This window comes from Castor canadensis, chromosome 10 (assembly GCF_047511655.1).
Source record: "Castor canadensis chromosome 10, mCasCan1.hap1v2, whole genome shotgun sequence".
Classification (NCBI taxonomy): Eukaryota; Metazoa; Chordata; class Mammalia; order Rodentia; family Castoridae; genus Castor; species Castor canadensis.
The window spans coordinates 86459015-86485434 of NC_133395.1; the positions used below are offsets into that span (position 1 = coordinate 86459015).

The following is a 26420-nucleotide window of genomic DNA, read 5'->3' on the forward strand; positions in this document are numbered from 1 at the left end:
AAGCAGCCGCCCTCCTCCGTCGCCTCCTGGAGCCGTATCCTTGGGTGGGTGCGTGGCTCCCAGCGGAGGTCTCGGGGACCCTTCCGGCCCTCTTCGTCCGGAAAGCGCCACTGCCCCTCCAGCCCATCAGGAAAACGGCAGCCGCGCCCTTCGCCGACCCGCTCCGCCCTCCTCCACACTCAGGGCCTGGGGCTGCGGGGCTGAATCGTGAGGCTTTCCAGCCCAGGACTTCACCTCTGGCCCCTTTCACACCCGGGATCTTGGGAAGAAGAAACAAAACCAAACACAGCCAAAGCCATCTCCTCCGACCCGGGGCCCCTCCACATCCCTTCCGATCCCGGGTTCCTGCCGGCCTCCCGGGGCGTTTCTCCCAGGCAGGCCTTCGCGGCCACTACACGGGGCTGAGCACTCGAGTCCTCGGGCGTCACGGGGCCCGCGGCCACGCCAAGCACGCACGACTCCCGGGTCTCGTCTGCTCCTGGGTGCCCTGGGCCTCTTCCCTGTGCCGCTGCTGGGTCTTGTGCCCCTGCTTGGCCTCCTTCAGACCCGGCCCCGTGCTACGCGGCCACGTGCTACAGGATCGTGCCAGCAGAACTGGCCCTGGCTGAGCCCCGTACCCACCCTCCTGCCATCCCTGGCCCTGCTAGCAAATGGCAGAGATCCTCTGGCCTCCGAGCCCAGACAAAAATCCTGATGCAGTTGGCCGAGGGGCCGCAAACCAAGGCTTCGCTTGTTCCCGCTCAGGCCCCAGCCATACCCTCTTGTCCTTCGGCTGCTCGTGTGTGGTGTGGGGGAGAGGAGGGTGCGTCCCCGTGCGTGCGTGCGTGGTCTGGGTGTCTCTGCGTGGTGTGTGTGTGTGTGTGTGTGTGTGTTAGATGCCGTGCCTGGTGTAGGTGGGGAAGAGCAAGCCCTCACGCACAGAGCCCCATCACACACTGGGGCCGGGCCGAGGGGGTCAATCTGCTCGGCCTGATTGCGTTGGGCATACATTGCAGAAGGTGGGTTTTCCAAGGCGGAGCAGAGGGTCCCGGCACCTGAGGTTGTCCACGGGGAGAATGTCTGTTCCACGGGGGCAAGCGTTCCCTTCCGTCGTGCCCAAGCCCATGTGACCCCGAAGGCCAGGTGGCTCCGGTCCTTGAGCTGACTGAGGAGTGCTTTGAGACCCGGAGGGTGGCACAGGCGACTGGGCGCCAGCGGCGGCCCTCCCTCCCTTTGAGCGGGACGGGGAGCTGCCGCTGGCATCCGGAGCTCTGGCGGCCTGCGCCCTCTGTCCCTGTGACCGCAGGCTCTGCCGTGGGAGGCGGGATCCCACGTAGAGGTCGCGCGCTGGCTGCCCTGTCTTGGGTTGAGCGACGGAGCGCGACGTGGAGCAGCACCCGACTGAGGCTCCCTGCTTCTCGGTCCCCTGGCGTCTTGCCCTGGACCCAGTGCACCACCTTGTGGCGAGCCCAGGTGTGGCGCTTCCCGCTGTGGGGACCGCTGGGGTGCAGGACCCACTTTCTCATGGCTTCCGCACGTCCCTCCCCGCCCGCCTGGAGGGAAGTTGGGGAGCGGTCCCCAACGTGGCCTGGGACCAACCTCGCTGGTGACCCGTGTCGCGGGCGCGCGCCCCAGGAGAGTGTCGGGAGGGGAGAGGATTCGGGGACGTAGCTGTGAGGATTCGGTGTGCGTGGGTCTGGCGGGTGGCCCGGACGGGGTCGGGGTCGTGGTCACGGTGGGTCGTTGTGGTGGTGGTGGTGGTGGTGCTGGGGTGGTGGTGGTGGTGGGGGGTGGTGGCGAAGTCCCCGAAGACAAAAGGAGCAGCGAGGGAGGGAGGAGCAAAAGCCTACAGCACCCGGTATTCCTAGGCGGTCCCCCATCCAAGTACTAACCAGGCCCGACCCTGCTTAGCTTCCGAGATCAGACGAGATCGGGCGCGTTCAGGGTGGTATGGCCGTAGACGCTAGCCGCCGCCTCCGGGAGCCCCAAGAGCCTGCCGAGGGCCCCGGCGTGCATCTCCACGCTGCTCTCTTTGCACGGCTGGGAGTCCGGGTGGGGGCTGGCAGCCCGGGGCCAGCGGCCAGAGGCCCCGCGCACCTGCTCGGGCAGCCGGTCTCGCCCAGGTGGCCGCTGGGTGGCTTTCTTCCCGAGGTGTCCTGCTGCCAGGACGAGGGTGAAGTTTTCTCGGGGGAAAATTTCTCAGTGCTCTCGGGCGCTTGTTCTTCTGGGAATGTCCACTGCTGTGGCCAAGGCGGGGGACGCACAGCTCGGGCCAGGGCAAGCAGCCGCCCTCCTCCGTCGCCTCCTGGAGCCGTATCCTTGGGTGGGTGCGTGGCTCCCAGCGGAGGTCTCGGGGACCCTTCCGGCCCTCTTCGTCCGGAAAGCGCCACTGCCCCTCCAGCCCATCAGGAAAACGGCATCCGCGCCCTTCGCCGACCCGCTCCGCCCTCCTCCACACTCAGGGCCTGGGGCTGCGGGGCTGAATCGTGAGGCTTTCCAGCCCAGGACTTCACCTCTGGCCCCTTTCACACCCGGGATCTTGGGAAGAAGAAACAAAACCAAACACAGCCAAAGCCATCTCCTCCGACCCGGGGCCCCTCCACATCCCTTCCGATCCCGGGTTCCTGCCGGCCTCCCGGGGCGTTTCTCCCAGGCAGGCCTTCGCGGCCACTACACGGGGCTGAGCACTCGAGTCCTCGGGCGTCACGGGGCCCGCGGCCACGCCAAGCACGCACGACTCCCGGGTCTCGTCTGCTCCTGGGTGCCCTGGGCCTCTTCCCTGTGCCGCTGCTGGGTCTTGTGCCCCTGCTTGGCCTCCTTCAGACCCGGCCCCGTGCTACGCGGCCACGTGCTACAGGATCGTGCCAGCAGAACTGGCCCTGTCTGAGCCCCGTACCAACCCTCCTGCCATCCCTGGCCCTGCTAGCAAATGGCAGAGATCCTCTGGCCTCCGAGCCCAGACAAAAATCCTGATGCAGTTGGCCGAGGGGCCGCAAACCAAGGCTTCGCTTGTTCCCGCTCAGGCCCCAGCCATACCCTCTTGTCCTTCGGCTGCTCGTGTGTGGGGTGGAGGAGAGGAGGGTGCGTCCCCGTGCGTGCGTGCGTGGTCTGGGTGTCTCTGCGTGGTGTGTGTGTGTGTGTGTGTGTGTGTGTGTGTGTGTGTGTGTGTTAGATGCCGTGCCTGGTGTAGGTGGGGAAGAGCAAGCCCTCACGCACAGAGCCCCATCACACACTGGGGCCGGGCCGAGGGGGTCAATCTGCTCGGCCTGATTGCGTTGGGCATACATTGCAGAAGGTGGGTTTTCCAAGGCGGAGCAGAGGGTCCCGGCACCTGAGGTTGTCCACGGGGAGAATGTCTGTTCCACGGGGGCAAGCGGTCCCTTCCGTCGTGCCCAAGCCCATGTGACCCCGAAGGCCAGGTGGCCCCGGTCGTTGAGCTGACTGAGGAGTGCTTTGAGACCCGGAGGGTGGCACAGGCGACTGGGCGCCAGCAGCGGCCCTCCCTCCCTTTGAGCGGGACGGGGAGCTGCCGCTGGCATCCGGAGCTCTGGCGGCCTGCGCCCTCTGTCCCTGTGACCGCAGGCTCTGCCGTGGGAGGCGGGATCCCACGTAGAGGTCGCGCGCTGGCTGCCCTGTCTTGGGTTGAGCGACAGAGCGCGACGTGGAGCAGCACCCGACTGAGGCTCCCTTCTTCTCTGTCCCCTGGCGTCTTGCCCTGGACCCAGTGCACCACCTTGTGGCGAGCCCAGGTGTGGCGCGTCCCGCTGTGGGGCCCGCTGGGGTGCAGGACCCACTTTCTCATGGCTTCCGCACGTCCCTCCCCGCCCGCCTGGAGGGCAGTTGGGCAGCGGTCCCCAACGTGGCCGGGGACCAACCTCGCTGGTGACCCGTGTCGCGGGCGCGCGCCCCAGGAGAGTGTGGGGAGGGGAGAGGATTCGGGGACGTAGCTGTGAGGATTCGGTGTGCGTGGGTCTGGCGGGTGGCCCGGACGGGGTCGGGGTCGTGGTCACGGTGGGTCGTTGTGGTGGTGGTGGTGGTTGTGGTGCTGGGGGTGGTGGTGGTGGGGGGGGGTGGTGGCGAAGTCCCCGAAGACAAAAGGAGCAGCGAGGGAGGGAGGAGCAAAAGCCTACAGCACCCGGTATTCCCAGGCGGTCTCCCATCCAAGTACTAACCAGGCCCGACCCTGCTTAGCTTCCGAGATCAGACCAGATCGGGCGCGTTCAGGGTGGTATGGCCGTAGACGCTAGCCGCCGCCTCCGGGAGCCCCAAGAGCCTGCCGAGGGCCCCGGCGTGCGTCTCCACGCTGCTCTCCTGGCACGGCTGGGAGTCCGGGTGGTGGCTGGCAGCCCGGGGCCAGCGGCCAGAGGCCCCGCGCGCCTGCTCGGGCAGCCGGTCTCGCCCAGGTGGCCGCTGGGTGGCTTTCTTCCCGAGGTGTCCTGCTGCCAGGACGAGGGTCAAGTTTTCTCGGGGGAAAATTTCTCAGTGCTCTCGGGCGCTTGTTCTTCTGGGAATGTCCACTGCTGTGGCCAAGGCGGGGGACGCACAGCTCGGGCCAGGGCAAGCAGCCGCCCTCCTCCGTCGCCTCCTGGAGCCGTATCCTTGGGTGGGTGCGTGGCTCCCAGCGGAGGTCTCGGGGACCCTTCCGGTCCTCTTCGTCCGGAAAGCGCCACTGCCCCTCCAGCCCATCAGGAAAACGGCAGCCGCGCCCTTCGCCGACCCGCTCCGCCCTCCTCCACACTCAGGGCCTGGGGCTGCGGGGCTGAATCGTGAGGCTTTCCAGCCCAGGACTTCACCTCTGGCCCCTTTCACACCCGGGATCTTGGGAAGAAGAAACAAAACCAAACACAGCCAAAGCCATCTCCTCCGACCTGGGGCCCCTCCACATCCCTTCCGATCCCGGGTTCCTGCCGGCCTCCCGGGGCGTTTCTCCCAGGCAGGCCTTCGCGGCCACTACACGGGGCTGAGCACTCGAGTCCTCGGGCGTCACGGGGCCCGCGGCCACGCCAAGCACGCACGACTCCCGGGTCTCGTCTGCTCCTGGGTGCCCTGGGCCTCTTCCCTGTGCCGCTGCTGGGTCTTGTGCCCCTGCTTGGCCTCCTTCAGACCCGGCCCCGTGCTACGCGGCCACGTGCTACAGGATCGTGCCAGCAGAACTGGCCCTGTCTGAGCCCCGTACCAACCCTCCTGCCATCCCTGGCCCTGCTAGCAAATGGCAGAGATCCTCTGGCCTCCGAGCCCAGACAAAAATCCTGATGCAGTTGGCCGAGGGGCCGCAAACCAAGGCTTCGCTTGTTCCCGCTCAGGCCCCAGCCATACCCTCTTGTCCTTCGGCTGCTCGTGTGTGGGGTGGAGGAGAGGAGGGTGCGTCCCCGTGCGTGCGTGCGTGGTCTGGGTGTCTCTGCGTGGTGTGTGTGTGTGTGTGTGTGTGTTAGATGCCGTGCCTGGTGTAGGTGGGGAAGAGCAAGCCCTCACGCACAGAGCCCCATCACACACTGGGGCCGGGCGAGGGGGTCAATCTGCTCGGCCTGATTGCGTTGGGCATACATTGCAGAAGGTGGGTTTTCCAAGGCGGAGCAGAGGGTCCCGGCACCTGAGGTTGTCCACGGGGAGAATGTCTGTTCCACGGGGGCAAGCGGTCCCTTCCGTCGTGCCCAAGCCCATGTGACCCCGAAGGCCAGGTGGCCCCGGTCCTTGAGCTGACTGAGGAGTGCTTTGAGACCCGGAGGGTGGCACAGGCGACTGGGCGCCAGCGGCGGCCCTCCCTCCCTTTGAGCGGGACGGGGAGCTGCCGCTGGCATCCGGAGCTCTGGCGGCCTGCGCCCTCTGTCCCTGTGACCGCAGGCTCTGCCGTGGGAGGCGGGATCCCACGTAGAGGTCGCGCGCTGGCTGCCCTGTCTTGGGTTGAGCGACGGAGCGCGACGTGGAGCAGCACCCGACTGAGGCTCCCTGCTTCTCTGTCCCCTGGCGTCTTGCCCTGGACCCAGTGCACCACCTTGTGGCGAGCCCAGGTGTGGCGCGTCCCGCTGTGCTGCCCGCTGGGGTGCAGGACCCACTTTCTCATGGCTTCCGCACGTCCCTCCCCGCCCGCCTGGAGGGCAGTTGGGGAGCGGTCCCCAACGTGGCCTGGGACCAACCTCGCTGGTGACCCGTGTAGCGGGCGCGCGCCCCAGGAGAGTGTGGGGAGGGGAGAGGATTCGGGGACGTAGCTGTGAGGATTCGATGTGCGTGGGTCTGGCGGATGGCCCGGACGGGGTCGGGGTCGTGGTCACGGTGGGTCGTTGTGGTGGTGGTGGTGGTGGTGGTGCTGGGGGTGGTGGTGGTGGTGGGGGGGGTGGTGGCGAAGTCCCCGAAGACAAAAGGAGCAGCGAGCGAGGGAGGAGCAAAAGCCTACAGCACCCGGTACTCCCAGGCGGTCTCCCATCCAAGTACTAACCAGGCCCGACCCTGCTTAGCTTCCGAGATCAGACGAGATCGGGCGCGTTCAGGGTGGTATGGCCGTAGACGCTAGCCGCCGCCTCCGGGAGCCCCAAGAGCCTGCCGAGGGCCCCGGCGTGCGTCTCCACGCTGCTCTCCTGGCACGGCTGGGAGTCCGGGTGGGGGCTGGCAGCCCGGGGCCAGCGGCCAGAGGCCCCGCGCGCCTGCTCGGGCAGCCGGTCTCGCCCAGGTGGCCGCTGGGTGGCTTTCTTCCCGAGGTGTCCTGCTGCCAGGACGAGGGTCAAGTTTTCTCGGGGGAAAATTTCTCAGTGCTCTCGGGCGCTTGTTCTTCTGGGAATGTCCACTGCTGTGGCCAAGGCGGGGGACGCACAGCTCGGGCCAGGGCAAGCAGCCGCCCTCCTCCGTCGCCTCCTGGAGCCGTATCCTTGGGTGGGTGCGTGGCTCCCAGCGGAGGTCTCGGGGACCCTTCCGGTCCTCTTCGTCCGGAAAGCGCCACTGCCCCTCCAGCCCATCAGGAAAACGGCAGCCGCGCCCTTCGCCGACCCGCTCCGCCCTCCTCCACACTCAGGGCCTGGGGCTGCGGGGCTGAATCGTGAGGCTTTCCAGCCCAGGACTTCACCTCTGGCCCCTTTCACACCCGGGATCTTGGGAAGAAGAAACAAAACCAAACACAGCCAAAGCCATCTCCTCCGACCCGGGGCCCCTCCACATCCCTTCCGATCCCGGGTTCCTGCCGGCCTCCCGGGGCGTTTCTCCCAGGCAGGCCTTCGCGGCCACTACACGGGGCTGAGCACTCGAGTCCTCGGGCGTCACGGGGCCCGCGGCCACGCCAAGCACGCACGACTCCCGGGTCTCGTCTGCTCCTGGGTGCCCTGGGCCTCTTCCCTGTGCCGCTGCTGGGTCTTGTGCCCCTGCTTGGCCTCCTTCAGACCCGGCCCCGTGCTACGTGGCCACGTGCTACAGGATCGTGCCAGCAGAACTGGCCCTGGCTGAGCCCCGTACCCACCCTCCTGCCATCCCTGGCCCTGCTAGCAAATGGCAGAGATCCTCTGGCCTCCGAGCCCAGACAAAAATCCTGATGCAGTTGGCCGAGGGGCCGCAAACCAAGGCTTCGCTTGTTCCCGCTCAGGCCCCAGCCATACCCTCTTGTCCTTCGGCTGCTCGTGTGTGGGGTGGGGGAGAGGAGGGTGCATCCCCGTGCGTGCGTGCGTGGTCTGGGTGTCTCTGCCTGGTGTGTGTGTGTGTGTGTGTGTGTGTTAGATGCCGTGCCTGGTGTAGGTGGGGAAGAGCAAGCCCTCACGCACAGAGCCCCATCACACACTGGGGCCGGGCCGAGGGGGTCAATCTGCTCGGCCTGATTGCGTTGGGCATACATTGCAGAAGGTGGGTTTTCCAAGGCGGAGCAGAGGTTCCCAGCACCTGAGGTTGTCCACAGGGAGAATGTCTGTTCCACGGGGGCAAGCGGTCCCTTCCGTCGTGCCCAAGCCCATGTGAACCCGAAGGCCAGGTGGCCCCGGTCCTTGAGCTGACTGAGGAGTGCTTTGAGACCCGGAGGGTGGCACAGGCGACTGGGCGCCAGCGGCGGCCCTCCCTCCCTTTGAGCGGGACGGGAAGCTGCCGCTGGCATCCCGAGCTCTGGCGGCCTGCGCCCTCTGTCCCTGTGACCGCAGGCTCTGCCGTGGGAGGCGGGATCCCACGTAGAGGTCGCGCGCTGGCTGCCCTGTCTTGGGTTGAGCGACGGAGCGCGACGTGGAGCAGCACCCGACTGAGGCTCCCTGCTTCTCTGTCCCCTGGCGTCTTGCCCTGGACCCAGTGCACCACCTTGTGGCGAGCCCAGGTGTGGCGCGTCCCGCTGTGGGGCCCCCTGGGGTGCAGGACCCACTTTCTCATGGCTTCCGCACGTACCTCCCCGCCCGCCTGGAGGGCAGTTGGGGAGCGGTCCCCAACGTGGCCTGGGACCAAACTCGCTGGTGACCCGTGTCGTGGGCGCGTGCCCCAGGAGAGTGTGGGGAGGGGAGAGGATTCGGGGACGTAGCTGTGAGGATTCGGTGTGCGTGGGTCTGGCGGGTGGCCCGGACGGGGTCGGGGTCGTGGTCACGGTGGGTCGTTGTGGTGGTGGTGGTGGTGGTGCTGGGGGTGGTGGTGGTGGAGGGGGTGGTGGCGAAGTCCCCGAAGACAAAAGGAGCAGCGAGGGAGGGAGGAGCAAAAGCCTACAGCACCCGGTATTCCCAGGCGGTCTCCCATCCAAGTACTAACCAGGCCCGACCCTGCTTAGCTTCCGAGATCAGACGAGATCGGGCGCGTTCAGGGTGGTATGGCCGTAGACGCTAGCCGCCGCCTCCGGGAGCCCCAAGAGCCTGCCGAGGGCCCCGGCGTGCGTCTCCACGCTGCTCTCCTGGCACGGCTGGGAGTCCGGGTGGGGGCTGGCAGCCCGGGGCCAGCGGCCAGAGGCCCCGCGCGCCTGCTCGGGCAGCCGGTCTCGCCCAGGTGGCCGCTGGGTGGCTTTCTTCCCGAGGTGTCCTGCTGCCAGGACGAGGGTCAAGTTTTCTCGGGGGAAAATTTCGCAGTGCTCTCGGGCGCTTGTTCTTCTGGGAATGTCCACTGCTGTGGCCAAGGCGGGGGACGCACAGCTCGGGCCAGGGCAAGCAGCCGCCCTCCTCCGTTGCCTCCTGGAGCCGTATCCTTGGGTGGGTGCGTGGCTCCCAGCGGAGGTCTCGGGGACCCTTCCGGCCCTCTTCGTCCGGAAAGCGCCACTGCCCCTCCAGCCCATCAGGAAAACGGCAGCCGCGCCCTTCGCCGACCCGCTCCGCCCTCCTCCACACACAGGGCCTGGGGCTGCGGGGCTGAATCGTGAGGCTTTCCAGCCCAGGACTTCACCTCTGGCCCCTTTCACACCCGGGATCTTGGGAAGAAGAAACAAAACCAAACACAGCCAAAGCCATCTCCTCCGACCCGGGGCCCCTCCACATCCCTTCCGATCCCGGGTTCCTGCCGGCCTCCCGGGGCGTTTCTCCCAGGCAGGCCTTCGCGGCCACTACACGGGGCTGAGCACTCGAGTCCTCGGGCGTCACGGGGCCCGCGGCCACGCCAAGCACGCACGACTCCCGGGTCTCGTCTGCTCCTGGGTGCCCTGGGCCTCTTCCCTGTGCCGCTGCTGGGTCTTGTGCCCCTGCTTGGCCTCCTTCAGACCCGACCCCGTGCTACGCGGCCACGTGCTACAGGATCGTGCCAGCAGAACTGGCCCTGGCTGAGCCCCGTACCCACCCTCCTGCCATCCCTGGCCCTGCTAGCAAATGGCAGAGATCCTCTGGCCTCCGAGCCCAGACAAAAATCCTGATGCAGTTGGCCGAGGGGCCGCAAACCAAGGCTTCGCTTGTTCCCGCTCAGGCCCCAGCCATACCCTCTTGTCCTTCGGCTGCTCGTGTGTGGGGTGGGGGAGAGGAGGGTGCGTCCCCGTGCGTGCGTGCGTGGTCTGGGTGTCTCTGCGTGGTGTGTGTGTGTGTGTGTGTGTGTGTGTGTGTGTTAGATGCCGTGCCTGGTGTAGGTGGGGAAGAGCAAGCCCTCACGCACAGAGCCCCATCACACACTGGGGCCGGGCCGAGGGGGTCAATCTGCTCGGCCTGATTGCGTTGGGCATACATTGCAGAAGGTGGGTTTTCCAAGGCGGAGCAGAGGGTCCCGGCACCTGAGGTTGTCCACGGGGAGAATGTCTGTTCCACAGGGGCAAGCGGTCCCTTCCGTCGTGCCCAAGCCCATGTGACCCCGAAGGCCAGGTGGCCCCGGTCCTTGAGCTGACTGAGGAGTGCTTTGAGACCCGGAGGGTGGCACAGGCGACTGGGCGCCAGCGGCGGCCCTCCCTCCCTTTGAGCGGGACGGGGAGCTGCCGCTGGCATCCGGAGCTTTGGCGGCCTGCGCCCTCTGTCCCTGTGACCGCAGGCTCTGCCGTGGGAGGCGGGATCCCACGTAGAGGTCGCACGCTGGCTGCCCTGTCTTGGGTTGAGCGACGGAGCGCGACGTGGAGCAGCACCCGACTGAGGCTCCCTGCTTCTCTGTCCCCTGGCGTCTTGCCCTGGACCCAGTGCACCACCTTGTGGCGAGCCCAGGTGTGGCGCGTCCCGCTGTGGGGCCCGCTGGGGTGCAGGACCCACTTTCTCATGGCTTCCGCACGTCCCTCCCCGCCCGCCTGGAGGGCAGTTGGGGAGCGGTCCCCAACGTGGCCTGGGACCAACCTCGCTGGTTACACGTGTCGCGGGCGCGCGCCCTAGGAGTGTGTGGGGGGGGAGAGGATTCGGGGACGTAGCTGTGAGGATTCGGTGTGCGTGGGTCTGGCGGGTGGCCCGGACGGGGTCGGGGTTGTGGTCACGGTGGGTCGTTGTGGTGGTGGTGGTGGTGGTGCTGGGGGTGGTGGTGGTGGGGGGGGTGGTGGCGAAGTCCCCGAAGACAAAAGGAGCAGCGAGGGAGGGAGGAGCAAAAGCCTACAGCACCCGGTATTCCCAGGCGGTCTCGCATCCAAGTACTAACCAGGCCCGACCCTGCTTAGCTTCCGAGATCAGACGAGATCGGGCGCGTTCAGGGTGGTATGGCCGTAGACGCTAGCCGCCGCCTGCGGGAGCCCCAAGAGCCTGCCGAGGGCCCCGGCGTGCGTCTCCACGCTGCTCTCCTGGCACGGCTGGGAGTCCTGGTGGGGGCTGGCAGCCCGGGGCCAGCGGCCAGAGGCCCCGCGCACCTGCTCGGGCAGCCGGTCTCGCGCAGGTGGCCGCTGGGTGGCTTTCTTCCCGAGGTGTCCTGCTGCCAGGACGAGGGTCAAGTTTTCTCGGGGGAAAATTTCTCAGTGCTCTCGGGCGCTTGTTCTTCTGGGAATGTTCACTGCTGTGGCCAAGGCGGGGGACGCACAGCTCGGGCCAGGGCAAGCAGCCACCCTCCTCCGTCGCCTCCTGGAGCCGTATCCTTGGGTGGGTGAGTGGCTCCCAGCGGAGGTCTCGGGGACCCTTCCGGTCCTCTTCGTCCGGAAAGCGCCACTGCCCCTCCAGCCCATCAGGAAAACGGCAGCCGCGCCCTTCGCCGACCCGCTCCGCCCTCCTCCACACTCAGGGCCTGGGGCTGCGGGGCTGAATCGTGAGGCTTTCCAGCCCAGGACTTCACCTCTGGCCCCTTTCACACCCGGGATCTTGGGAAGAAGAAACAAAAATAAACACAGCAAAAGCCATCTCCTCCGACCCGGGGCCCCTCCACATCCCTTCCGATCCCGGGTTCCTGCCGGCCTCCCCGGGCGTTTCTCCCAGGCAGGCCTTCGCGGCCACTACACGGGGCTGAGCACTCGAGTCCTCGGGCATCACGGGGCCGGCGTCCACGCCAAGCACGCACGACTCCCGGTTCTCGTCTGCTCCTGGGTGCCCTGGGCCTCTTCCCTGTGCCGCTGCTGGGTCTTGTGCCCCTGCTTGGCCTCCTTCAGACCCGGCCCCGTGCTACGCGGCCACGTGCTACAGGATCGTGCCAGCAGAACTGGCCCTGGCTGAGCCCCGTACCCACCCTCCTGCCATCCCTGGCCCTGCTAGCAAATGGCAGAGATCCTCTGGCCTCCGAGCCCAGACAAAAATCCTGATGCAGTTGGCCGAGGGGCCGCAAACCAAGGCTTCGCTTGTTCCCGCTCAGGCCCCAGCCATACCCTCTTGTCCTTCGGCTGCTCGTGTGTGGGGTGGGGGAGAGGAGGGTGCGTCCCCGTGCGTGCGTGCGTGGTCTGGGTGTCTCTGCGTGGTGTGTGTGTGTGTGTGTGTGTGTGTGTGTGTGTGTGTGTGTTAGATGCCGTGCCTGGTGTAGGTGGGGAAGAGCAAGCCCTCACGCACAGAGCCGCATCACACACTGGGGCCGGGCCGAGGGGGTCAATCTGCTCGGCCTGATTGCGTTGGGCATACATTGCAGAAGGTGGGTTTTCCAAGGCGGAGCAGAGGGTCCCGGCACCTGAGGTTGTCCACGGGGAGAATGTCTGTTCCACGGGGGCAAGCGGTCCCTTCCGTCGTGCCCAAGCCCATGTGACCCCGAAGGCCAGGTGGCCCCGGTCCTTGAGCTGACTGAGGAGTGCTTTGAGACCCGGAGGGTGGCACAGGCGACTGGGCGCCAGCGGCGGCCCTCCCTCCCTTTGAGCGGGACGGGAAGCTGCCGCTGGCATCCGGAGCTCTGGCGGCCTGCGCCCTCTGTCCCTGTGACCGCAGGCTCTGCCGTGGGAGGCGGGATCCCACGTAGAGGTCGCGCGCTGGCTGCCCTGTCTTGGGTTGAGCGACGGAGCGCGACGTGGAGCAGCACCCGACTGAGGCTCCCTGCTTCTCTGTCCCCTGGCGTCTTGCCCAGGACCCAGTGCACCACCTTGTGGCGAGCCCAGGTGTGGCGCGTCCCGCTGTGGGGCCCGCTGGGGTGCAGGACCCACTTTCTCATGGCTTCCGCACGTCCCTCCCCGCCAGCCTGGAGGGCAGTTGGGGAGCGGTCCCCAACGTGGCCTGGGACCAACCTCGCTGGTGACCCGTGTCGCGGGCGTGCGCCCCAGGAGAGTGTGGGGAGGGGAGAGGATTCGGGGACGTAGCTGTGAGGATTCGGTGTGCGTGGGTCTGGCGGGTGGCCCCGACGGGGTCGGGGTCGTGGTCACGGTGGGTCGTTGTGGTGGTGGTGGTGGTGGTGGTGCTGGGGGTCGTGGTGGTGGTGGGGGGGGTGGTGGCGAAGTCCCCGAAGACAAAAGGAGCAGCGAGGGAGGGAGGAGCAAAAGCCTACAGCACCCGGTATTCCCAGGCGGTCCCCCATCCAAGTACTAACCAGGCCCGACCCTGCTTAGCTTCCGAGATCAGACGAGATCGGGCGCGTTCAGGGTGGTATGGCCGTAGACGCTAGCCGCCGCCTCCGGGAGCCCCAAGAGCCTGCCGAGGGCCCCGGCGTGCATCTCCACGCTGCTCTCTTTGCACGGCTGGGAGTCCGGGTGTGGGCTGGCAGCCCGGGGCCAGCGGCCAGAGGCCCCGCGCACCTGCTCGGGCAGCCGGTCTCGCCCAGGTGGCCGCTGGGTGGCTTTCTTCCCGAGGTGTCCTGCTGCCAGGACGAGGGTCAAGTTTTCTCGGGGGAAAATTTCTCAGTGCTCTCGGGCACTTGTTCTTCTGGGAATGTCCACTGCTGTGGCCAAGGCGGGGGACGCACAGCTCGGGCCAGGGCAAGCAGCTGCCCTCCTCCGTCGCCTCCTGGAGCCGTATCCTTGGGTGGGTGCGTGGCTCCCAGCGGAGGTCTCAGGGACCCTTCCGGCCCTCTTCGTCCGGAAAGCGCCACTGCCCCTCCAGCCCATCAGGAAAACGGCAGCCGCGCCCTTCGCCGACCCGCTCCGCCCTCCTCCACACTCAGGGCCTGGGGCTGCGGGGCTGAATCGTGAGGCTTTCCAGCCCAGGACTTCACCTCTGGCCCCTTTCACACCCGGGATCTTGGGAAGAAGAAACAAAACCAAACACAGCCAAAGCCATCTCCTCCGACCCGGGGCCCCTCCACATCCCTTCCGATCCCGGGTTCCTGCCTGCCTCCCGGGGCGTTTCTCCCAGGCAGGCCTTCGCGGACACTACACGGGGCTGAGCACTCGAGTCCTCGGGCGTCACGGGGCCCGCGGCCACGCCAAGCACGCACGACTCCCGGGTCTCGTCTGCTCCTGGGTGCCCTGGGCCTCTTCCCTGTGCCGCTGCTGGGTCTTGTGCCCCTGCTTGGCCTCCTTCAGACCCGACCCCGTGCTACGCGGCCACGTGCTACAGGATCGTGCCAGCAGAACTGGCCCTGGCTGAGCCCCGTACCCACCCTCCTGCCATCCCTGGCCCTGCTAGCAAATGGCAGAGATCCTCTGGCCTCCGAGCCCAGACAAAAATCCTGATGCAGTTGGCCGAGGGGCCGCAAACCAAGGCTTCGCTTGTTCCCGCTCAGGCCCCAGCCATACCCTCTTGTCCTTCGGCTGCTCGTGTGTGGGGTGGGGGAGAGGAGGGTGCGTCCCCGTGCGTGCGTGCGTGGTCTGGGTGTCTCTGCGTGGTGTGTGTGTGTGTGTGTGTGTGTGTGTGTGTGTTAGATGCCGTGCCTGGTGTAGGTGGGGAAGAGCAAGGCCTCACGCACAGAGCCCCATCACACACTGGGGCCGGGCCGAGGGGGTCAATCTGCTCGGCCTGATTGCGTTGGGCATACATTGCAGAAGGTGGGTTTTCCAAGGCGGAGCAGAGGGTCCCGGCACCTGAGGTTGTCCACGGGGAGAATGTCTGTTCCACAGGGGCAAGCGGTCCCTTCCGTCGTGCCCAAGCCCATGTGACCCCGAAGGCCAGGTGGCCCCGGTCCTTGAGCTGACTGAGGATTGCTTTGAGACCCGGAGGGTGGCACAGGCGACTGGGCGCCAGCGGCGGCCCTCCCTCCCTTTGAGCGGGACGGGGTGTTGCCGCTGGCATCCGGAGCTCTGGCGGCCTGCGCCCTCTGTCCCTGTGACCGCAGGCTCTGCCGTGGGAGGCGGGATCCCACGTAGAGGTCGCACGCTGGCTGCCCTGTCTTGGGTTGAGCGACGGAGCGCGACGTGGAGCAGCACCCGACTGAGGCTCCCTGCTTCTCTGTCCCCTGGCGTCTTGCCCTGGACCCAGTGCACCACCTTGTGGCGAGCCCAGGTGTGGCGCGTCCCGCTGTGGGGCCCGCTGGGGTGCAGGACCCACTTTCTCATGGCTTCCGCACGTCCCTCCCCGCCCGCCTGGAGGGCAGTTGGGGAGCGGTCCCCAACGTGGCCTGGGACCAACCTCGCTGGTGACCCGTGTCACGGGCGCGCGCCCCAGGAGAGTGTGGGGAGGGGAGAGGATTCGGGGACGTAGCTGTGAGGATTCGGTGTGCGTGGGTCTGGCGGGTGGCCCGGACGGGGTCGGGGTCGTGGTCACGGTGGGTCGTTGTGGTGGTGGTGGTGGTGGTGGTGCTGGGGGTGGTGGTGGTGGTGGGGGGGGTGGTGGCGAAGTCCCCGAAGACAAAAGGAGCAGCGAGGGAGGGAGGAGCAAAAGCCTACAGCACCCGGTATTCCCAGGCGGTCTCCCATCCAAGTACTAACCAGGCCCGACCCTGCTTAGCTTCCGAGATCAGACGAGATCGGGCGCGTTCAGGGTGGTATGGCCGTAGACGCTAGCCGCCGCCTCCGGGAGCCCCAAGAGCCTGCCGAGGGCCCCGGCGTGCGTCTCCACGCTGCTCTCCTGGCACGGCTGGGAGTCCGGGTGGGGGCTGGCAGCCCGGGGCCAGCGGCCAGAGGCCCCGCGCGCCTGCTCGGGCAGCCGGTCTCGCCCAGGTGGCCGCTGGGTGGCTTTCTTCCCGAGGTGTCCTGCTGCCAGGACGAGGGTCAAGTTTTCTCGGGGGAAAATTTCTCAGTGCTCTCGGGCGCTTGTTCTTCTGGGAATGTCCACTGCTGTGGCCAAGGCGGGGGACGCACAGCTCGGGCCAGGGCAAGCAGCCGCCCTCCTCCGTCGCCTCCTGGAGCCGTATCCTTGGGTGGGTGCGTGGCTCCCAGCGGAGGTCTCGGGGACCCTTCCGGTCCTCTTCGTCCGGAAAGCGCCACTGCCCCTCCAGCCCATCAGGAAAACGGCAGCCGCGCCCTTCGCCGACCCGCTCCGCCTTCCTCCACACTCAGGGCCTGGGGCTGCGGGGCTGAATCGTGAGGCTTTCCAGCCCAGGACTTCACCTCTGGCCCCTTTCACACCCGGGATCTTGGGAAGAAGAAACAAAACCAAACACAGCCAAAGCCATCTCCTCCGACCCGGGGCCCCTCCACATCCCTTCCGATCCCGGGTTCCTGCCGGCCTCCCGGGGCGTTTCTCCCAGGCAGGCCTTCGCGGCCACTACACGGGGCTGAGCACTCGAGTCCTCGGGCGTCACGGGGCCCGCGGCCACGCCAAGCACGCACGACTCCCGGGTCTCGTCTGCTCCTGGGTGCCCTGGGCCTCTTCCCTGTGCCGCTGCTGTGTCTTGTGCCCCTGCTTGGCCTCCTTCAGACCCGACCCCGTGCTACGCGGCCACGTGCTACAGGATCGTGCCAGCAGAACTGGCCCTGGCTGAGCCCCGTACCCACCCTCCTGCCATCCCTGGCCCTGCTAGCAAATGGCAGAGATCCTCTGGCCTCCGAGCCCAGACAAAAATCCTGATGCAGTTGGCCGAGGGGCCGCAAACCAAGGCTTCGCTTGTTCCCGCTCAGGCCCCAGCCATACCCTCTTGTCCTTCGGCTGCTCGTGTGTGGGGTGGGGGAGAGGAGGGTGCGTCCCCGTGCGTGCGTGCGTGGTCTGGGTGTCTCTGCGTGGTGTGTGTGTGTGTGTGTGTGTGTGTTAGATGCCGTGCCTGGTGTAGGTGGGGAAGAGCAAGCCCTCACGCACAGAGCCCCATCACACACTGGGGACGGGCCGAGGGGGTCAATCTGCTCGGCCTGATTGCGTTGGGCATACATTGCAGAAGTTGGGTTTTCCAAGGCGGAGCAGAGGGTCCCGGCACCTGAGGTTGTCCACGGGGAGAATGTCTGTTCCACGGGGGCAAGCGGTCCCTTCCGTCGTGCCCAAGCCCATGTGACCCCGAAGGCCAGGTGGCCCCGGTCCTTGAGCTGACTGAGGAGTGCTTTGAGACCCGGAGGGTGGCACAGGCGACTGGGCACCAGCGGCGGCCCTCCCTCCCTTTGAGCGGGACTGGGAGCTGCCGCTGGCATCCGGAGCTCTGGCGGCCTGCGCCCTCTGTCCCTGTGACCGCAGGCTCTGACGTGGGAGGCGGGATCCCACGTAGAGGTCCCGCGCTGGCTGCCCTGTCTTGGGTTGAGCGACGGAGCGCGACGTGGAGCAGCACCCGACTGAGGCTCCCTGCTTCTCTGTCCCCTGGCGTCTTGCCCAGGACCCAGTGCACCACCTTGTGGCGAGCCCAGGTGTGGCGCGTCCCGCTGTGGGGCCCGCTGGGGTGCAGGACCCACTTTCTCATGGCTTCCGCACGTCCCTCCCCACCAGCCTGGAGGGCAGTTGGGGAGCGGTCCCCAACGTGGCCTGGGACCAACCTCGCTGGTGACCCGTGTCGCGGGCGTGCGCCCCAGGAGAGTGTGGGGAGGGGAGAGGATTCGGGGACGTAGCTGTGAGGATTCGGTGTGCGTGGGTCTGGCGGGTGGCCCGGACGGGGTCGGGGTCGTGGTCACGGTGGGTCGTTGTGGTGGTGGTGGTGGTGGTGGTGCTGGGGGTGGTGGTGGTGGTGGGGGGGGTGGTGGCGAAGTCCCCGAAGACAAAAGGAGCAGCGAGGGAGGGAGGAGCAAAAGCCTACAGCACCCGGTATTCCCAGGCGGTCCCCCATCCAAGTACTAACCAGGCCCGACCCTGCTTAGCTTCCGAGATCAGACGAGATCGGGCGCGTTCAGGGTGGTATGGCCGTAGACGCTAGCCGCCGCCTCCGGGAGCCCCAAGAGCCTGCCGAGGGCCCCGGCGTGCATCTCCACGCTGCTCTCTTTGCACGGCTGGGAGTCCGGGTGGGGGCTGGCAGCCCGGGGCCAGCGGCCAGAGGCCCCGCGCGCCTGCTCGGGCAGCCGGTCTCGCCCAGGTGGCCGCTGGGTGGCTTTCTTCCCGAGGTGTCCTGCTGCCAGGATGAGGGTCAAGTTTTCTCGGGGGAAAATTTCTCAGTGCTCTCGGGCGCTTGTTCTTCTGGGAATGTCCACTGCTGTGGCCAAGGCGGGGGACGCACAGCTCGGGCCAGGGCAAGCAGCCGCCCTCCTCCGTCGCCTCCTGGAGCCGTATCCTTGGATGGGTGCGTGGCTCCCAGCGGAGGTCTCGGGGACCCTTCCGGTCCTCTTCGTCCGCTCCGCCCTCCTCCACACTCAGGGCCTGGGGCTGCGGGGCTGAATCATGAGGCTTTCCCGCCCAGGACTTCACCTCTGGCCCCTTTCCCACCCGGGATCTTGGGAATAAGAAACAAAACCAAACACAGCCAAAGCCATCTCCTCCGACCCGGGGCCCCTCCACATCCCTTCCGATCCCGGGTTCCTGCCGGCCTCCCGGGGTGTTTCTCCCAGGCAGGCCTTCGCGGCCACTACACGGGGCTGAGCACTCGAGTCCTCGGGCGTCACGGGGCCCGCGGCCACGCCAAGCACGCACGACTCCCGGGTCTCGTCTGCTCCTGGGTGCCCTGGGCCTCTTCCCTGTGCCGCTGCTGCGTCTTGTGCCCCTGCTTGGCCTCCTTCAGACCCGGCCCCGTGCTACGCGGCCACGTGCTACAGGATCGTGCCAGCAGAACTGGCCCTGGCTGAGCCCCGTACCCACCCTCCTGCCATCCCTGGCCCTGCTAGCAAATGGCAGAGATCCTCTGGCCTCCGAGCCCAGACAAAAATCCTGATGCAGTTGGCCGAGGGGCCGCAAACCAAGGCTTCGCTTGTTCCCGCTCAGGCCCCAGCCATACCCTCTTGTCCTTCGGCTGCTCGTGTGTGGGGTGGGGGAGAGGAGGGTGCGTCCCCGTGCGTGCGTGCGTGGTCTGGGTGTCTCTGCGTGGTGTGTGTGTGTGTGTGTGTGTGTGTGTGTGTGTGTTAGATGCCGTGCCTGGTGTAGGTGGGGAAGAGCAAGGCCTCACGCACAGAGCCCCATCACACACTGGGGCCGGGCCGAGGGGGTCAATCTGCTCGGCCTGATTGCGTTGGGCATACATTGCAGAAGGTGGGTTTTCCAAGGCGGAGCAGAGGGTCCCGGCACCTGAGGTTGTCCACGGGGAGAATGTCTGTTCCACAGGGGCAAGCGGTCCCTTCCGTCGTGCCCAAGCCCATGTGACCCCGAAGGCCAGGTAGCCCCGGTCCTTGAGCTGACTGAGGAGTGCTTTGAGACCCGGAGGGTGGCACAGGCGACTGGGCGCCAGCGGCGGCCCTCCCTCCCTTTGAGCGGGACGGGGAGCTGCCGCTGGCATCCGGAGCTCTGGCGGCCTGCGCCCTCTGTCCCTGTGACCGCAGGCTCTGCCGTGGGAGGCGGGATCCCACGTAGAGGTCGCACGCTGGCTGCCCTGTCTTGGGTTGAGCGACGGAGCGCGACGTGGAGCAGCACCCGACTGAGGCTCCCTGCTTCTCTGTCCCCTGGCGTCTTGCCCTGGACCCAGTGCACCACCTTGTGGCGAGCCCAGGTGTGGCGCATCCCGCTGTGGGGCCCGCTGGGGTGCAGGACCCACATTCTCATGGCTTCCGCACGTCCCTCCCCGCCCGCCTGGAGGGCAGTTGGGGAGCGGTCCCCAACGTGGCCTGGGACCAACCTCGCTGGTGACCCGTGTCACGGGCGCGCGCCCCAGGAGAGTGTGGGGAGGGGAGAGGATTCGGGGACGTAGCTGTGAGGATTCGGTGTGCGTGGGTCTGGCGGGTGGCCCGGACGGGGTCGGGGTCGTGGTCACGGTGGGTCGTTGTGGTGGTGGTGGTGGTGGTGGTGCTGGGGGTGGTGGTGGTGGTGGGGGGGGTGGTGGCGAAGTCCCCGAATACAAAAGGAGCAGCGAGGGAGGGAGGAGCAAAAGCCTACAGCACCCGGTATTCCCAGGCGGTCCCACATCCAAGTACTAACCAGGCCCGACCCTGCTTAGCTTCCGAGATCAGACGAGATCGGGCGCGTTCAGGGTGGTATGGCCGTAGACGCTAGCCGCCGCCTCCGGGAGCTCCAAGAGCCTGCCGAGGGCCCCGGCGTGCGTCTCCACGCTGCTCTCCTGGCACGGCTGGGAGTCCGGGTGGGGGCTGGCAGCCCGGGGCCAGCGGCCAGAGGCCCCGCGCGCCTGCTCGGGCAGCCGGTCTCGCCCAGGTGGCCGCTGGGTGGCTTTCTTCCCGAGGTGTCCTGCTGCCAGGACGAGGGTCAAGTTTTCTCGGGGGAAAATTTCTCAGTGCTCTCGGGCGCTTGTTCTTCTGGGAATGTCCACTGCTGTGGCCAAGGCGGGGGACGCACAGCTCGGGCCAGGGCAAGCAGCCGCCCTCCTCCGTCGCCTCCTGGAGCCGTATCCTTGGGTGGGTGCGTGGCTCCCAGCGGAGGTCTCGGGGACCCTTCTGGTCCTCTTCGTCCGGAAAGCGCCACTGCCCCTCCAGCCCATCAGGAAAACGGCAGCCGCGCCCTTCGCCGACCCGCTCCGCCCTCCTCCACACTCAGGGCCTGGGGCTGCGGGGCTGAATCGTGAGGCTTTCCAGCCCAGGACTTCACCTCTGGCCCCTTTCACACCCGGGATCTTGGGAAAAAGAAACAAAACCAAACACAGCCAAAGCCATCTCCTCCGACCCGGGGCCCCTCCACATCCCTTCCGATCCCGGGTTCCTGCCGGCCTCCCGGGGCGTTTCTCCCAGGCAGGCCTTCGCGGCCACTACACGGGGCTGAGCACTCGAGTCCTCGGGCGTCACGGGGCCCGCGGCCACGCCAAGCACGCACGACTCCCGGGTCTCGTCTGCTCCTGGGTGCCCTGGGCCTCTTCCCTGTGCCGCTGCTGGGTCTTGTGCCCCTGCTTGGCCTCCTTCAGACCCGACCCCGTGCTACGCGGCCACGTGCTACAGGATCGTGCCAGCAGAACTGGCCCTGGCTGAGCCCCGTACCCACCCTTCTGCCATCCCTGGCCCTGCTAGCAAATGGCAGAGATCCTCTGGCCTCCGAGCCCAGACAAAAATCCTGATGCAGTTGGCCGAGGGGCCGCAAACCAAGGCTTCGCTTGTTCCCGCTCAGGCCCCAGCCATACCCTCTTGTCCTTCGGCTGCTCGTGTGTGGGGTGGGGGAGAGGAGGGTGCGTCCCCGTGCGTGCGTGCGTGGTCTGGGTGTTTCTGCGTGGTGTGTGTGTGTGTGTGTGCGTGTGTGTGTGTGTGTGTGTGTTAGATGCCGTGCCTGGTGTAGGTGGGGAAGAGCAAGCCCTCACGCACAGAGCCCCATCACACACTGGGGCCGGGCCGAGGGGGTCAATCTGCTCGGCCTGATTGCGTTGGGCATACATTGCAGAAGGTGGGTTTTCCAAGGCGGAGCAGAGGGTCCCGGCACCTGAGGTTGTCCACGGGGAGAATGTCTGTTCCACGGGGGCAAGCGGTCCCTTCCGTCGTGCCCAAGCCCATGTGACCCCGAAGGCCAGGTGGCCCAGGTCCTTGAGCTGACTGAGGAGTGCTTTGAGACCCGGAGGGTGGCACATGCGACTGGGCGCCAGCGGCGGGCCTCCCTCCCTTTGAGCGGGACGGGGAGCTGCCGCTGGCATCCGGAGCTCTGGTGGCCTGCGCCCTCTGTCCCTGTGACCGCAGGCTCTGCCGTGGGAGGCGGGATCCCACGTAGAGGTCGCGCGCTGGCTGCCCTGTCTTGGGTTGAGCGACGGAGCGCGACGTGGAGCAGCACCCGACTGAGGCTCCCTGCTTCTCTGTCCCCTGGCGTCTTGCCCTGGACCCAGTGCACCACCTTGTGGCGAGCCCAGGTGTGGCGCGTCCCGCTGTGGGGCCCGCTGGGGTGCAGGACCCACTTTCTCATGGCTTCCGCACGTCCCTCCCCGCCCGCTTGGAGGGCAGTTGGGGAGCGGTCCCCAACGTGGCCTGGGACCAACCTCGCTGGTGACCCGTGTCGTGGGCGCGCGCCCCAGGAGAGTGTGGGGAGGGGAGAGGATTCGGGGACGTAGCTGTGAGGATTCGGTGTGCGTGGGTCTGGCGGGTGACCCGGTCGGGGTCGGGGTCGTGGTCACGGTGGGTCGTTGTGGTGGTGGTGGTGGTGGTGCTGGGGGTGGTGGTGGTGGTGGGGGGGTGGTGGCGAAGTCCCCGAAGACAAAAGGAGCAGCGAGGGAGGGAGGAGCAAAAGCCTACAGCACCCGGTATTCCCAGGCCGTCTCCCATCCAAGTACTAACCAGGCCCGACCCTGCTTAGCTTCCGAGATCAGACGAGATCGGGTGCGTTCAGGGTGGTATGGCCGTAGACGTTAGCCGCCGCCTCCGGGAGCCCCAAGAGCCTGCCGAGGGCCCCGGCGTGCGTCTCCACGCTGCTCTCCTGGCACGGCTGGGAGTCCGGGTGGGGGCTGGCAGCCCGGGGCCAGCGGCCAGAGGCCCCGCGCGCCTGCTCGGGCAGCCGGTCTCGCCCAGGTGGCCGCTGGGTGGCTTTCTTCCCGAGGTGTCCTGCTGCCAGGACGAGGGTCAAGTTTTCTCGGGGGAAAATTTCTCAGTGCTCTCGGGCGCTTGTTCTTCTGGGAATGTCCACTGCTGTGGCCAAGGTGGGGGACGCACAGCTCGGGCCAGGGCAAGCAGCCGCCCTCCTCCGTCGCCTCCTGGAGCCGTATCCTTGGGTGGGTGCGTGGCTCCCAGCGGAGGTCTCGGGGACCCTTCCGGTCCTCTTCGTCCGGAAAGCGCCACTGACCCTCCAGCCCATCAGGAAAACGGCAGCCGCGCCCTTCGCCGACCCGCTCCGCCTTCCTCCACACTCAGGGCCTGGGGCTGCGGGGCTGAATCGTGAGGCTTTCCAGCCCAGGACTTCACCTCTGGCCCCTTTCACACCCGGGATCTTGGGAAGAAGAAACAAAACCAAACACAGCCAAAGCCATCTCCTCCGACCCGGGGCCCCTCCACATCCCTTCCGATCCCGGGTTCCTGCCGGCCTCCCGGGGCGTTTCTCCCAGGCAGGCCTTCGCGGCCACTACACGGTGCTGAGCACTCGAGTCCTCGGGCGTCACGGGGCCCGCGGCCACGCCAAGCACGCACGACTCCCGGGTCTCGTCTGCTCCTGGGTGCCCTGGGCCTCTTCCCTGTGCCGCTGCTGTGTCTTGTGCCCCTGCTTGGCCTCCTTCAGACCCGACCCCGTGCTACGCGGCCACGTGCTACAGGATCGTGCCAGCAGAACTGGCCCTGGCTGAGCCCCGTACCCACCCTCCTGCCATCCCTGGCCCTGCTAGCAAATGGCAGAGATCCTCTGGCCTCCGAGCCCAGACAAAAATCCTGATGCAGTTGGCCGAGGGGCCGCAAACCAAGGCTTCGCTTGTTCCCGCTCAGGCCCCAGCCATACCCTCTTGTCCTTCGGCTGCTCGTGTGTGGGGTGGGGGAGAGGAGGGTGCGTCCCCGTGCGTGCGTGCGTGGTCTGGGTGTCTCTGCGTGGTGTGTGTGTGTGTGTGTGTGTGTGTTAGATGCCGTGCCTGGTGTAGGTGGGGAAGAGCAAGCCCTCACGCACAGAGCCCCATCACACACTGGGGACGGGCCGAGGGGGTCAATCTGCTCGGCCTGATTGCGTTGGGCATACATTGCAGAAGTTGGGTTTTCCAAGGCGGAGCAGAGGGTCCCGGCACCTGAGGTTGTCCACGGGGAGAATGTCTGTTCCACGGGGGCAAGCGGTCCCTTCCGTCGTGCCCAAGCCCATGTGACCCCGAAGGCCAGGTGGCCCCGGTCCTTGAGCTGACTGAGGAGTGCTTTGAGACCCGGAGGGTGGCACAGGCGACTGGGCACCAGCGGCGGCCCTCCCTCCCTTTGAGCGGGACTGGGAGCTGCCGCTGGCATCCGGAGCTCTGGCGGCCTGCGCCCTCTGTCCCTGTGACCGCAGGCTCTGCCGTGGGAGGCGGGATCCCACGTAGAGGTCCCGCGCTGGCTGCCGTGTCTTGGGTTGAGCGACGGAGCGCGACGTGGAGCAGCACCCGACTGAGGCTCCCTGCTTCTCTGTCCCCTGGCGTCTTGCCCAGGACCCAGTGCACCACCTTGTGGCGAGCCCAGGTGTGGCGCGTCCCGCTGTGGGGCCCGCTGGGGTGCAGGACCCACTTTCTCATGGCTTCCGCACGTCCCTCCCCGCCAGCCTGGAGGGCAGTTTGGGAGCGGTCCCCAACGTGGCCTGGGACCAACCTCGCTGGTGACCCGTGTCACGGGCGCGCGCCCCAGGAGAGTGTGGGGAGGGGAGAGGATTCGGGGACGTAGCTGTGAGGATTCGGTGTGCGTGGGTCTGGCGGGTGGCCCGGACGGGGTCGGGGTCGTGGTCACGGTGGGTCGTTGTGGTGGTGGTGGTGGTGGTGGTGCTGGGGGTGGTGGTGGTGGTGGGGGGGGTGGTGGCGAAGTCCCCGAAGACAAAAGGAGCAGCGAGGGAGGGAGGAGCAAAAGCCTACAGCACCCGGTATTCCCAGGCGGTCCCACATCCAAGTACTAACCAGGCCCGACCCTGCTTAGCTTCCGAGATCAGACGAGATCGGGCGCGTTCAGGGTGGTATGGCCGTAGACGCTAGCCGCCGCCTCCGGGAGCCCCAAGAGCCTGCCGAGGGCCCCGGCGTGCGTCTCCACGCTGCTCTCCTGGCACGGCTGGGAGTCCGGGTGGGGGCTGGCAGCCCGGGGCCAGCGGCCAGAGGCCCCGCGCGCCTGCTCGGGCAGCCGGTCTCGCCCAGGTGGCCGCTGGGTGGCTTTCTTCCCGAGGTGTCCTGCTGCCAGGACGAGGGTCAAGTTTTCTCGGGGGAAAATTTCTCAGTGCTCTCGGGCGCTTGTTCTTCTGGGAATGTCCACTGCTGTGGCCAAGGCGGGGGACGCACAGCTCGGGCCAGGGCAAGCAGCCGCCCTCCTCCGTCGCCTCCTGGAGCCGTATCCTTGGGTGGGTGCGTGGCTCCCAGCGGAGGTCTCGGGGACCCTTCTGGTCCTCTTCGTCCGGAAAGCGCCACTGCCCCTCCAGCCCATCAGGAAAACGGCAGCCGCGCCCTTCGCCGACCCGCTCCGCCCTCCTCCACACTCAGGGCCTGGGGCTGCGGGGCTGAATCGTGAGGCTTTCCAGCCCAGGACTTCACCTCTGGCCCCTTTCACACCCGGGATCTTGGGAAGAAGAAACAAAACCAAACACAGCCAAAGCCATCTCCTCCGACCCGGGGCCCCTCCACATCCCTTCCGATCCCGGGTTCCTGCCGGCCTCCCGGGGCGTTTCTCCCAGGCAGGCCTTCGCGGCCACTACACGGGGCTGAGCACTCGAGTCCTCGGGCGTCACGGGGCCCGCGGCCACGCCAAGCACGCACGACTCCCGGGTCTCGTCTGCTCCTGGGTGCCCTGGGCCTCTTCCCTGTGCCGCTGCTGGGTCTTGTGCCCCTGCTTGGCCTCCTTCAGACCCGACCCCGTGCTACGCGGCCACGTGCTACAGGATCGTGCCAGCAGAACTGGCCCTGGCTGAGCCCCATACCCACCCTCCTGCCATCCCTGGCCCTGCTAGCAAATGGCAGAGATCCTCTGGCCTCCGAGCCCAGACAAAAATCCTGATGCAGTTGGCCGAGGGGCCGCAAACCAAGGCTTCGCTTGTTCCCGCTCAGGCCCCAGCCATACCCTCTTGTCCTTCGGCTGCTCGTGTGTGGGGTGGGGGAGAGGAGGGTGCGTCCCCGTGCGTGCGTGCGTGGTCTGGGTGTTTCTGCGTGGTGTGTGTGTGTGTGTGTGCGTGTGTGTGTGTGTGTGTGTTAGATGCCGTGCCTGGTGTAGGTGGGGAAGAGCAAGCCCTCACGCACAGAGCCCCATCACACACTGGGGCCGGGCCGAGGGGGTCAATCTGCTCGGCCTGATTGCGTTGGGCATACATTGCAGAAGGTGGGTTTTCCAAGGCGGAGCAGAGGGTCCCGGCACCTGAGGTTGTCCACGGGGAGAATGTCTGTTCCACGGGGGCAAGCGGTCCCTTCCGTCGTGCCCAAGCCCATGTGACCCCGAAGGCCAGGTGGCCCAGGTCCTTGAGCTGACTGAGGAGTGCTTTGAGACCCGGAGGGTGGCACATGCGACTGGGCGCCAGCGGCGGGCCTCCCTCCCTTTGAGCGGGACGGGGAGCTGCCGCTGGCATCCGGAGCTCTGGTGGCCTGCGCCCTCTGTCCCTGTGACCGCAGGCTCTGCCGTGGGAGGCGGGATCCCACGTAGAGGTCGCGCGCTGGCTGCCCTGTCTTGGGTTGAGCGACGGAGCGCGACGTGGAGCAGCACCCGACTGAGGCTCCCTGCTTCTCTGTCCCCTGGCGTCTTGCCCTGGACCCAGTGCACCACCTTGTGGCGAGCCCAGGTGTGGCGCGTCCCGCTGTGGGGCCCGCTGGGGTGCAGGACCCACTTTCTCATGGCTTCCGCA

The 26420-nt window shown here is 67.3% G+C and overlaps 11 non-coding genes across 11 annotated transcripts; all 11 read right to left on the reverse strand.

Annotated features, from left to right (window-relative positions):
* Window positions 1–1822: 1822 nt before the first annotated feature.
* On the reverse strand, window positions 1823–1941 carry LOC141412630 (5S ribosomal RNA). Its single transcript, XR_012437471.1, has one exon. It is a non-coding gene; the product is annotated as a 5S ribosomal RNA (ribosomal RNA).
* A 2161-nt stretch (window positions 1942–4102) lies between these two features.
* Window positions 4103–4221, reverse strand: LOC141412746 (5S ribosomal RNA). The gene has a single exon (XR_012437588.1). It is a non-coding gene; the product is annotated as a 5S ribosomal RNA (ribosomal RNA).
* Window positions 4222–6363: 2142 nt separating this feature from the next.
* LOC141412459 (5S ribosomal RNA) lies at window positions 6364–6482 on the reverse strand. The gene has a single exon (XR_012437299.1). It is a non-coding gene; the product is annotated as a 5S ribosomal RNA (ribosomal RNA).
* Window positions 6483–8621: 2139 nt separating this feature from the next.
* On the reverse strand, window positions 8622–8740 carry LOC141413100 (5S ribosomal RNA). The gene has a single exon (XR_012437924.1). It is a non-coding gene; the product is annotated as a 5S ribosomal RNA (ribosomal RNA).
* A 2146-nt stretch (window positions 8741–10886) lies between these two features.
* Window positions 10887–11005, reverse strand: LOC141412851 (5S ribosomal RNA). Its single transcript, XR_012437693.1, has one exon. It is a non-coding gene; the product is annotated as a 5S ribosomal RNA (ribosomal RNA).
* A 2161-nt stretch (window positions 11006–13166) lies between these two features.
* Window positions 13167–13285, reverse strand: LOC141412351 (5S ribosomal RNA). The gene has a single exon (XR_012437190.1). It is a non-coding gene; the product is annotated as a 5S ribosomal RNA (ribosomal RNA).
* Window positions 13286–15438: 2153 nt separating this feature from the next.
* On the reverse strand, window positions 15439–15557 carry LOC141413111 (5S ribosomal RNA). The gene has a single exon (XR_012437935.1). It is a non-coding gene; the product is annotated as a 5S ribosomal RNA (ribosomal RNA).
* A 2145-nt stretch (window positions 15558–17702) lies between these two features.
* Window positions 17703–17821, reverse strand: LOC141412352 (5S ribosomal RNA). Its single transcript, XR_012437191.1, has one exon. It is a non-coding gene; the product is annotated as a 5S ribosomal RNA (ribosomal RNA).
* Window positions 17822–19915: 2094 nt separating this feature from the next.
* Window positions 19916–20034, reverse strand: LOC141412844 (5S ribosomal RNA). The gene has a single exon (XR_012437686.1). It is a non-coding gene; the product is annotated as a 5S ribosomal RNA (ribosomal RNA).
* A 2157-nt stretch (window positions 20035–22191) lies between these two features.
* On the reverse strand, window positions 22192–22310 carry LOC141412706 (5S ribosomal RNA). The gene has a single exon (XR_012437548.1). It is a non-coding gene; the product is annotated as a 5S ribosomal RNA (ribosomal RNA).
* Window positions 22311–24455: 2145 nt separating this feature from the next.
* On the reverse strand, window positions 24456–24574 carry LOC141412845 (5S ribosomal RNA). The gene has a single exon (XR_012437687.1). It is a non-coding gene; the product is annotated as a 5S ribosomal RNA (ribosomal RNA).
* Window positions 24575–26420: the final 1846 nt, after the last annotated feature.